A 10372-nucleotide genomic window follows, 5' to 3' on the forward strand; every position below is an offset into this window, starting at 1 on the left:
GCAATTAACTGGATAATCAACAGGGATCCTGGTTTTCCCAGATAAAAAGTTGCAAATTCTCTGATTAAGAACCCAAAATCCATGATTAAAATGAAAGGAGATACATATATATATATAGCTTTAAAATTGTAAATATATCAAGAAAACATTGTGTTCAACTGATACCTATATATATATTTCATAGACATCAGGGCTGGAAGGGACCTCGGGAGATCATGGAGTCCAGCCCCCTGCCCAAAGGACAGAAAGTCAGCTGGGGTCATAGGATCCCAGCAAGATAAGCATCCAATTTGCTCTTGAAGGTTTTCAGCATAGGTGCTTGAACCACCTCCGATGGCAGGCTGTTCCAGACCTCGGGGGCTCGGACAGTAAAGAAATTCTTCCTTATGTCCAGCCTGAAAAGGTCTCACAGGAGTTTGTGACCATTCGACCTCGTGATCCCTTGGGGTGCTCTGGTGAATAAACATTCCCCCAAATACTGGGGGTCACCCCTGATAAACTTATAGGTGGCCACCAGATCACCCCTGAGCCTGCGCTTTTCCAGGCTGAACAGCCCCGTGGCTCCCAGCCTGTCGTCATAAGATCTGCTTTCCTGACCTCTGATCATGCGCGTGGCTCTTCTCCAGCCTCTCTCAAGCTTCTCCACGTCCTTTTTGAATTGTGGAGCCCAAAACTGGACACAAAATGACAATATTCCTTCTGTATCTTCCTGGTCGGTAGATCAGAGTCTAAGTGTTTCTACATCAGTGTCAAAAGCAGCAACGTTGAATAGAAGTAGTATTTTATAATGGTACTTACATGCAGAAATATCCATTATCCAGAGACTATCCTGGGCAATACCTGTACTGTGCAAACAAACTAAGGAAGTCCTGGTTGAATGAATGGATGGGATTCATGGATGGGATGTACAGAGGGTGCCAAAGGAGTTGGCTGATGATATTGCAGAGCCATTGGCCATCATCTTTGAAAATTCATGGTGATCAGGAGAGGTCCCAGATGATTGGAAAAAGGCAAACATAGTGGCCATATCTAAGAAAGGGAAAAGGTAGGATCCAGGGAACTATGAACTGGCCAGCCTCACCTCAGTCCCTGGAAAAATCATGGAACAGATACTCAAGGAATCCATTTCTAAGCACTTGGAGGAGGAGAAGGTGATTAGGAACAGTCAGTGTGGATTCACCTGGGTAAGTCATGTCTGACCAACCTGATTGCCTTCTATGATGAGATGACTGGCTCTGTAGATATGTAGCATGAACTGAACTAATATAGCTGAATGTTAACATAGAGTGTAATAATAGTAAAATATAACCATGTTAGTCTTGTCCTGTAAGCAACTTGAAAACTCCATTTTGTATCCTTCTGCTTGACATAAGTGAATGAACTCTGCATAGCCTTTACGTATGAGTGTGTATAAAAGGGTGAATGGTGAGAGATTGCCATAGAGATGGGAGAAGATTTAACTGTTTATGTAAGCAACAAGGCGCCAAATGTAAGTTACCAGCCAGTAACTAACTAACAAACAGCTGAAGAATCCCTTTGAAGCTCGAGGGCACAAAGGAGATAACAGAAGAAGAAATTTTGCCAGACAGGCAACACAAACACTCCAAGGCTAAGATAAGCTGAAGACAAAAGAAAAACAACTGCAAAAACAGAAGCTGGGTATAGAAAAACCCCAATGCACTGAAACAGAAGATGCCAATCCCCATAAAAGAACACTTTGGAAATGCCAAGTTGTGTGAGTCTCTTTTTCTACCGCTGTTTCACCGGTGCACAGACGCATCTGTTCACCCCACTCCAGCTGTTATATTCAAATCATCATCATCTACTCAATAAGCCTGGATTAGCCACCCTGGGCTGATATTGAGCAACTATTGATGGGAACTATATCTGGTGTATGTGTGGATAAAATGGTCGTTTTACATATGTGTATGCCTGTGTGTAATGATGTGTATGATGATGTGCGTGTGTCTGTATGAATGGTGTGCCCAAACCTCTATGTCTAACTCATGCGATTAATAAACGTGGGACCTTGCCTTATCCCCCTTTACAAAGTCTCGCTCGTAATTTGTGCAATTGGCAATTTGTGTAACAGATATGGGGAAGCCAGTGGATGTCATATACCTTGACGTTAGCAAGGCTTTTGAAACAGTCTCCCACAGCAGTCTTCCAAGCAAGTTAAGAAAGTATGGGCTGGAGGAATGGACTGTAAGGTGGATAGAAAGCTGGCTGGATCATCGGGCTCAATGTCTAGTTAGCAGCCTATATCAAGTGGAGTGCCCCAGGGGTTGGTCCTGGGGCCAGTTTTGTTCACTATTTTCATTAATGATTTGGAAAATGGGAAGGATTGCACCTTCAGCAAGTTTGTGGATGACACCAAGCTGGGGGAGTAGTAAATTATCTTGGGGCTAGGATTCAGAATGACTTAGACAAATTGGTGGATTGGGTCAAAAGAAATCTCATGAGGTTCAACAAGGACAAGTGCAAAGTCCTGCACTTAAGACAGAACAATCCCATGCACCAGGACAGGCTGGGGGCTGACTGGCTGGGCAGCTGTTCTGCAGAAAAGGACTTGGGAGTTACAGTGGACAATAAGCTAAATATGAGCCAGTAGTGTGCCCTTGTTACCAAGAAGGCTAATGACTTCCTGGGCTGCATTGGTAGACGTGTTGCCAGCAGGTCCAGAGAAGTGATAATTCCCCTCTACTCACACTGGTGAGGCCACATCTGGAGTTCTGTGTTCATCTTTGGGCCCCACTACTGAAAGGGTGTGGACAAATTGGAGAGAGTCCAGCGCCGGGCAACAAAAATGGTGAGGGGGCTGGGGGACATGACGGGATTGAGTGTGTCCTCAGCAAGTTTGCAGATGACACCAAGCTGTGGGGAGTAGTAGATACATTGGAGGGTAGGGTTAGGATTTAGAGAGACCTCAACAAATTGGAGGGCTGGGCCAAAAGAAATCTCATGAGGTTCAATAAGGACAAGTGCAAAGTCCTGAACTTATGAACAAATAATCCTATGCACTGATACAGGTTGGGGGTCAACTGGCTAAGCAGCAGCTTGGCAGAACAGGACCTGGGGGTCACAGTGGACAAGAAGCTGAATGTGAGCCAGCAGAGTGCCCTTGTTGTGAAGAAGGCTAACGGCGTACTGGGCTGCATTACTAGGAGCAGTATGCTGTTAGCCTTCTTGGCAACAAAGGCACACTGTTGACTCATTTTCAGCTTCTTGTCCACTCTAACCCCCCAGGTCCTTTTCTGCAGAGCTGCTGCTTACCCAGTTGGTCCCAAGCCTGTAGCGGTACATGGGATTTTTCTGTCCTAAGTGCAGGACTTCGCACTTGTCCTAGTCCTATCCTCCAAAGTATCCACTATGCAAGAACTTGCTGAGGGTGCACTTCGTCCCGCTTCCCAGATCATAAATGAAGAAGATATTGAACAAAACTGGCCCCAGAACCAGCCCCTGGGGCACTCTACTAGATTCCAGCTGCCAACTAGACTTTGAGCTACTGATCACTACCTGTTGAGCCTGACAATCCAGCCACCTTTCTATCTACCTTACAGTCCATTCATCCAACCCATATTTCCTGAACTTGCTTGCAAGAACGCTGTGGGAGACCATATGAAAAGCCTGGCTAAAGTCAAGGTATATCACATCCACTGCTTTCCCCACATCCACAGAGCCAGTCATCTCATCATAGGAGGCAACCAGAGTGGTCAGGCATGATCTGTAGATACTTTATGTACCAAAATGGTATACATGCAGTCTCTGGCACTTGCACACAATTTGAGATTTTATTTTGCCCGGTTGTAAAATAGGGTCATATAGCATGCCTGCTGCCAGAAGCAAGATACTGACACCTACTAGTTGGGTGCCACTTCGATCCATGAGAGGCAGAACTTAGCCCACAGCGTTCTTAATGCAGGGTCCCAGTGCAGGGACAGGCCACTCCCAGGCCCTTAGCAGGCAGGTTTTATAGAAAGCTTTCATTGGTGCTTCAGTATGCCTCCTTATGGTAGGCACAGACTACCCAGAGATAGAAATGCCTTTAAAATACTGACTTAGCCCCACAGTCACCATCACTGAAGTTCCCCCGAGTCACCTGGGGAAGTTGTGGTGCAGCCTTGCTGTCTTCTTACTGCCCACAAAGACTCAAACTGGAGTCCTCAAGCTAAATGAGCAGAAGTAGGAAATTTTAAATGTAGACTGACCAGTTGAAAAATCCAGCAACTGAGGCAAGGGCAGAAATGGTTGACAATGCAACTGTTTTGAGCTACTCAAGTGAAATCACGTTTAAAAAAAAAAAAAGTCCAGAAAAGTCAGAACTAAGGAAACATACGTTGCCAGGTATGGAGATCAACAGGGTAGTTAAGAGATGGAGGAAGCAAGAATGAAAGGGAATTTTTTTCTAATTCTCTCCAATTTCCAATTGCCCTATGAGAAAAGCAAATCCGGCATAAAGAGCTAGCACATCCCTGCTTTAAGCTCAAGCATTTGTCTGCTTCCTCTCTAGTGAGAATGGATGAATGAGACAGATTCCCAGCTAGTCATTAGGCAGAGGAAATGCTTGGCAGCACTCTCACAGGCCTGAATCAAAATATTGGAATAAAATATTTTTTCTGAAACATGCTAATTAGTTGCTTGAAAGCCAGGGGGGGCTGCTATGCTTTGTTTTGCTTTTTATTATTGTTATTATTATTATTATTAATTATAGTACATTTCACAGCAACACTCTTCTAAGTGGTTTGGGACACGCACAATCCCAATTTTACCCCGGCATCATTTGCATATATTTCCCCATGATTTGCATGTCCTTCTGTAAACAACTCTGTCTATTCACATCCTTAATTTTTGCTATTAGTTTGTACAGAGAGCAATTAGCCACAACACTCTCTGCAGGATTCGGAGAATCCAGTTCTTTAAGGATTTGACTGGGAGGGGAAACTAAAGACGGTGCCTCGCTCTCCACTGCATACAGAGCAAAAAAAAATGTCTTGTCTAACAGGTGTACAATATCACACAAATTAACTGGCTCACTGCCCAAAAGGAAGAAGAATCCCCTTCCACCCTTCTCCAAACACAGAGGCGACTGCTCAGGTGCTTAGCTGGCTGCTCCACCCAGCCACCTCCTCTAGTTACGTGTGCTCGGAGGAGGAGGGAAAGGGCTTGATCTCTTAAGGTCATCTATGTAGACGTGTACACACCAGGATAATATGCGTTACTGCCTTATTTTAGTCATATATCTAGATAGAGAAGTATTATCAACTATGCAGAACAGGAAGCTCAAAATGCAGGTATTATTTCATGCTGATAGGCATGTTACAGTTATATGTCACATCTCTCTTTTGGATTTCAATAAAATCTTACCCAAATAAATAAGTCATTTGTATGCAGAATTGTATAAACCCTCTCCACTCTGTCTTTGTCAAGGGAGGTTGCCTTTCTGAGAAACAGGTGGGCTACGCTGGCCTTTCATTTACTTAGAGAAGCAGTTCACTAATATACCCAATATATGGCATAATATTCCTAAAAGTAATGTCTGATGAGGGCATAGAATTATTTGACCTAGGCAATTCCCAATATGCTCTATGTGCTGCTGTTGATGGAAATCTCTCCTGCTTCTCACTTCAGCATAAATGGAAAAACAACTATAACAAAAGGCCAGTAAAGCATGCCTCCTATGTAATATAACCAGCCCATCTGCAGAAATTATTTTCTCATTGGCCTGAGGAATTCTGAGCTCATCGCGTGTCTGAGAAGTCCTACCAGGCAGTTACTTCTCAAAAACTGCTCAATTATCATACTACTGAAACTTAAAGACTTCCCTTTGTTTCATTTGTAGTCTAATGTGTCAAGCAAGATGCCGTATCATTTCACAGAAGCACTAAGTGCCAGATTTTCAGAAGTGTTTAGGCACCTAGTGGAATCTGAAATCCATGGGAGTTAGGCACTTTCAAAATCCAGGGGGTGCCGGACTGCATCTTTAGTTATCTAAATGCCTTTGAAAAATCTGGCCGAGTGCCTGCAGGAAGGATTTTACCTATGTACTTGTTTTCTAATCCTGAGTGCACTATTATTCACAAGTTCCCTAACTAGGCAAATCTTACTCGTGTTTGCAGGATCATACTGTAATTTAGTCATTGCTGTTTAACCCAAGCATTTCACGGGACACTAGCAGTTATTTGTGTGCATGATTACTAAAGTATTATGAAAGTTACCAGTACATTTTTTCATTTGGTTTGGGTTTTTTAACCTCTGATTTACATTTCGCCGCTTAGGTGGTCAGCTTGGGCATTAAAAATAGTCTGTCTACCTACAAAATATCACATTTTACTTTGCAGTCTGTTTCATCTCTCTTTGTGCACGCATTAATACAATGCTGCAGTATCTAGGTTGCCGGTTCGTCAAGCAGGTGTTTAAATTCCTATTAAAACTGTTTTCACTACTTAAATCTATAAAATATTTCTGTACTTATAGTTTGGCCCCCACACCAAACCTTATTGAGTCTGTCACAATCAGCTGACTTTTCAATCATTCTTTCTGAGACTAAATATTTCCACTTCTATCACAGAGTGTGCCATGGTCTGGAGACACAACTAGGGGACTGGTAGCTGGACACTTTCCTTCCAGCCAAGAGCCTGACACTGCTAAAGTTTTCTAAAGATGAAATGTATGGGCACAGACAAGCGTTTGCAGGATCTGGGTTAGGTTTAGGTGGCTTGCTTGAAGCTGCCTAAACCAGGAGCGACACATGCAGGTGTTCACTGCTGCCGGGAGCAGTGCGGCAGCCTAATATAAGTAACTGAGCAGCCCGGAAGGGCTGGCGGGTTGGGTGCAGAGACTGGTGGGGCCACTGGGACAGTGGATGGGAATTAAAATACCCCTGGGGCTGTGCTATGAGTAGGAACATAGACTAGCATCACTAGACCCAGTGGTGGATCAAAGCAGGGTGCAGTCATGCAGTTGTATTCCCCTTTGGTCCACCAACAGTTTAAAACCAACTGCCCAGCAGTAGGAGCAGCATTTTGCAGCTATGGGGGAGTCACTCGACTTCATATCTCAATCTAATTTATCCGATTCCTTCTAAACACTTCATGCCACAGGCGTTAATGATCCTCGCTCTCCTTTTAACGGCCTAACCTTGAAGTTGCACTGCTCAAGCTATCCGTTCTTCTGCAATTCTGCCGTCTGTTAGCTGCTCCTGGTAATGTAGTACCCATTTCACAGACCTGCAGACTGTTTTTAATGCTAGGAAAAAATGCTACCTGGATCTGAAAACATTGCCTTAGGTGAATGTTGACTCAGGTGTAGAAACAGCTTTCGGTAAAGTATTCGGTCAAGATGTTCAAGAAGGCTAGATTTTTTTTCTTTGTGAACTGAGAATGCAATATAGATTTAAGTTTAATGACTGCAGGACTAATAAAGTGACATCTTTTGGATATTTTTGCCTAATTTGTTGAGGGGGGTTTCATACATGATCTATCATACAGAAAATTAATGCATATTCCAATAAGAATATACCTGTCTTTGCTCCAATCTTAAACTGAATAATGTATCCCGAGGACCCCAGCATATTAGAAAAGCTTCTAGTTTCTTTTTAACTGGAGAAAAATGTGTTGTGTTAAATGTAATGATGCACGTTACCATCTGTACTCCCCTTGTCAAAACCCTCTGAGGTGAAGTCACTTTTGATCAGACGTGCCTTATTCAGGGCAATTTAAGGCCTGTGAATGCCTGCACACCCACCCATTTAGACCAGACTTTGGTTAGGTCAATCTAAATGTAGCATTTGTGAGTACCCTATATAAATGGTAAGTGTGATTAACTTCCATCCCCATACCCTGCGGTTCCCACTGAGGCAGATATGTATGTGCTTAATTTTCATTAATAAAAATCAATATGTATGCACTTGTCCAATTTGACCATAAATTGCTTTTCAAGAAACACCCACATGTAACTCTGTTCTCAGAGAATAATTTTTGCTGTCCACATTATTCTGAAGTTATTAAAACCACCCTAATCTTTCTGTCAAAATTTTCAAATGTAGATGCTGAAAGTTAGATACCCAAGTGCAGGAATAAGCACTTAAATAAGCAGCCTCATTTTTATTGTGTCAAGTCCCCATAGATCCTACAGCTATCCCATGGTTCAAATGGTAACCTCTAAATGCAAAAAATATCATCGCTCATTATTTATTCAGTACGGAGACTGTACATCCACCGTGGAAAGTTATTTCTTGTTTTAGGAGTATTACTTTTAATAAAGCAACTTCACTGATTTTTAAGCTTCTAATCAGGATAAACTTTAAAGCTCTCGTCACTTATTCTTACATTTTTCCTACTGAAATAAAAATTTGTTCTCAGCAGATCTCCCTTGCTGGAATCTTTCATCTGCCGCTCGACTATTCCTGAGCTTTTCATCCTTTTTCATAAGCTGCTGTATAGATGTTGCCAGATCAAATAATCCTGCATTATCACCTCCAATTAGGCAATCAGACTAAGCGAATTCACCAGGGGATAGAGGTGGGTTTAGATCACTCAAGCTGGTTTTCTTAACTCCCTGTATTCTTAAATTTTCATTTTTTAGGTTGCCTCAAGCAGCTATATGGACATTATACGGGACTGAAATACTGCCATCAGTTATTCTATAGAGCTCCTGGGGGAAAAAGATTTAACAGCACAGTAGGAGCAGACCAGCTATTATGGAGGTAACCTACAGTATGTCACAGCTTCTTGTTGGAAAACAGCTACACAACTACACAAGGAGGTACTTTTATCCCAGTCTTCCACTGATCCATCTTATTTTTATGTCCTTTAAAGCTACAGAGTTTTGTATTAGCAGCTCTGAGCTTGCACAGAAATATTAAACCACCAGCTCACCTCATTTGAGATGCAGGATGTTACTTAATAAACTAACGACAATTGGTCTCAGGATGCAGAGAAAATAGGTGCTGCTAAGCTAGTCACAGCCAACCACATAAAGAAGAAGGGAAAGCGTATTGATTTGGGAGAAATAATACCAGCTTGTAAAAGAAATATGGTGTAGCAATAGGATTCGGCTTACTTCTGATATAGTTTCTCAGTAGTACTTGCCCTAAAGCCACCTCTGCTTCTATGGGAATGGCGAGATGAACCTCAGTATTATTTATGCTGGTTTTATGTACTGTTATAATTACAGCAGGATCAGAAATAGAGTTACTGGGGGGTAGCTCGCACATTAGTGGGCTCCTGCTGCATCTTTCCACTGGTAGTAAAGGAGTTGGTAATAGCCTGCCTGTATCAAGTGCGTACCCTCAGGCTGAATGAGGACAGATGAAACCTAAATGGGTATAAGAGTTTGGTGGCGATGTACTGCTAGTTCTTGGAGCCTCGTTACAGGTTACAGTGAGCTGCTCAAAAGTTGATCCGTGTCAGTGCTAGCTCAAGTTTGGAGCAGCCACATGCTCAGGCCAGCAGGGGCCAGGAGGACTGAAAGGTAAGCACCCATTCCAGGTTTCCCCCTGCCCCCTGGGGCTCCCTCAGTTTCCCCCACTCCTGGGGTTCCCCCTCTGCCCCCCAGGGTTCCCCATGGCTCCCAAGGCCACCCTTCCCCCCTTCCTGCTTACTTGTGCCTACCTGCAAAGTGTGTCCCAGGCGAGCAGGCAGGGAGGGGTTAACCTGCCTGTCTGGCACCTGCTGCTGCCACTACTGGACTGTTGCCCTTCTCTGGGCTGAGCCCAGTCCAGACAGCGGTAGTTGCAGTCGTTGTTGTGGTGGCAGCCACAAGTAAGCAGGGCGGGTGAGAGGGGGCAGTGAGTAAAGATCTGGGTTGCTGGGGACTAGGGGGTGTTAACACTAACACGTAGCCTAGATTGGCTACATATTACTGTAACACAAGCTGGGTAACAGGGATCAGAGATAAGCCCTGGCTGCAGTGGCGTAACTTTAAGACGCCTAAAGAATGCTTAAGATACTTTCAGGGATTAATGTGTGAATCATCCAGGGGTTAAGAGCTCCAGGAACCACCTTTCAAGGGTAGTCCTCCACCAGATTGGGTGAAATAATCCAGGTGTAAGAGAGTTTGCTCATGTGTCTACTACTATTTAAACCAGTGTAAACTTTTTGTATGTTCAGGAGTTAATACAGAGTGTGGGGACCAGCAACACCCAATTTAGGGTGGGAGTTTCATTTGAGCTCATTGAACCTTCCTAAGTGATGCCAAACAGAAAACCTGGACCCCACTGCCCAGAAGAAAGGCCTGAAATGGGTAGAAGGGACAGGCAGTATGCCTTGCTTACCTCTCACTGTGTTGGACACTTACGGTTTGTGGCTCTCTGTTGCCCCAGAAGGGCTGGGGCCAGGCGTGAGAAGGGCTAAGTTGCAAAAGAAGGGCTACA

Source organism: Crocodylus siamensis, chromosome 10 (genome assembly GCF_052110815.1).
Source record: "Crocodylus siamensis isolate JL-2025a chromosome 10, ASM5211081v1, whole genome shotgun sequence".
Classification (NCBI taxonomy): domain Eukaryota; kingdom Metazoa; phylum Chordata; order Crocodylia; family Crocodylidae; genus Crocodylus; species Crocodylus siamensis.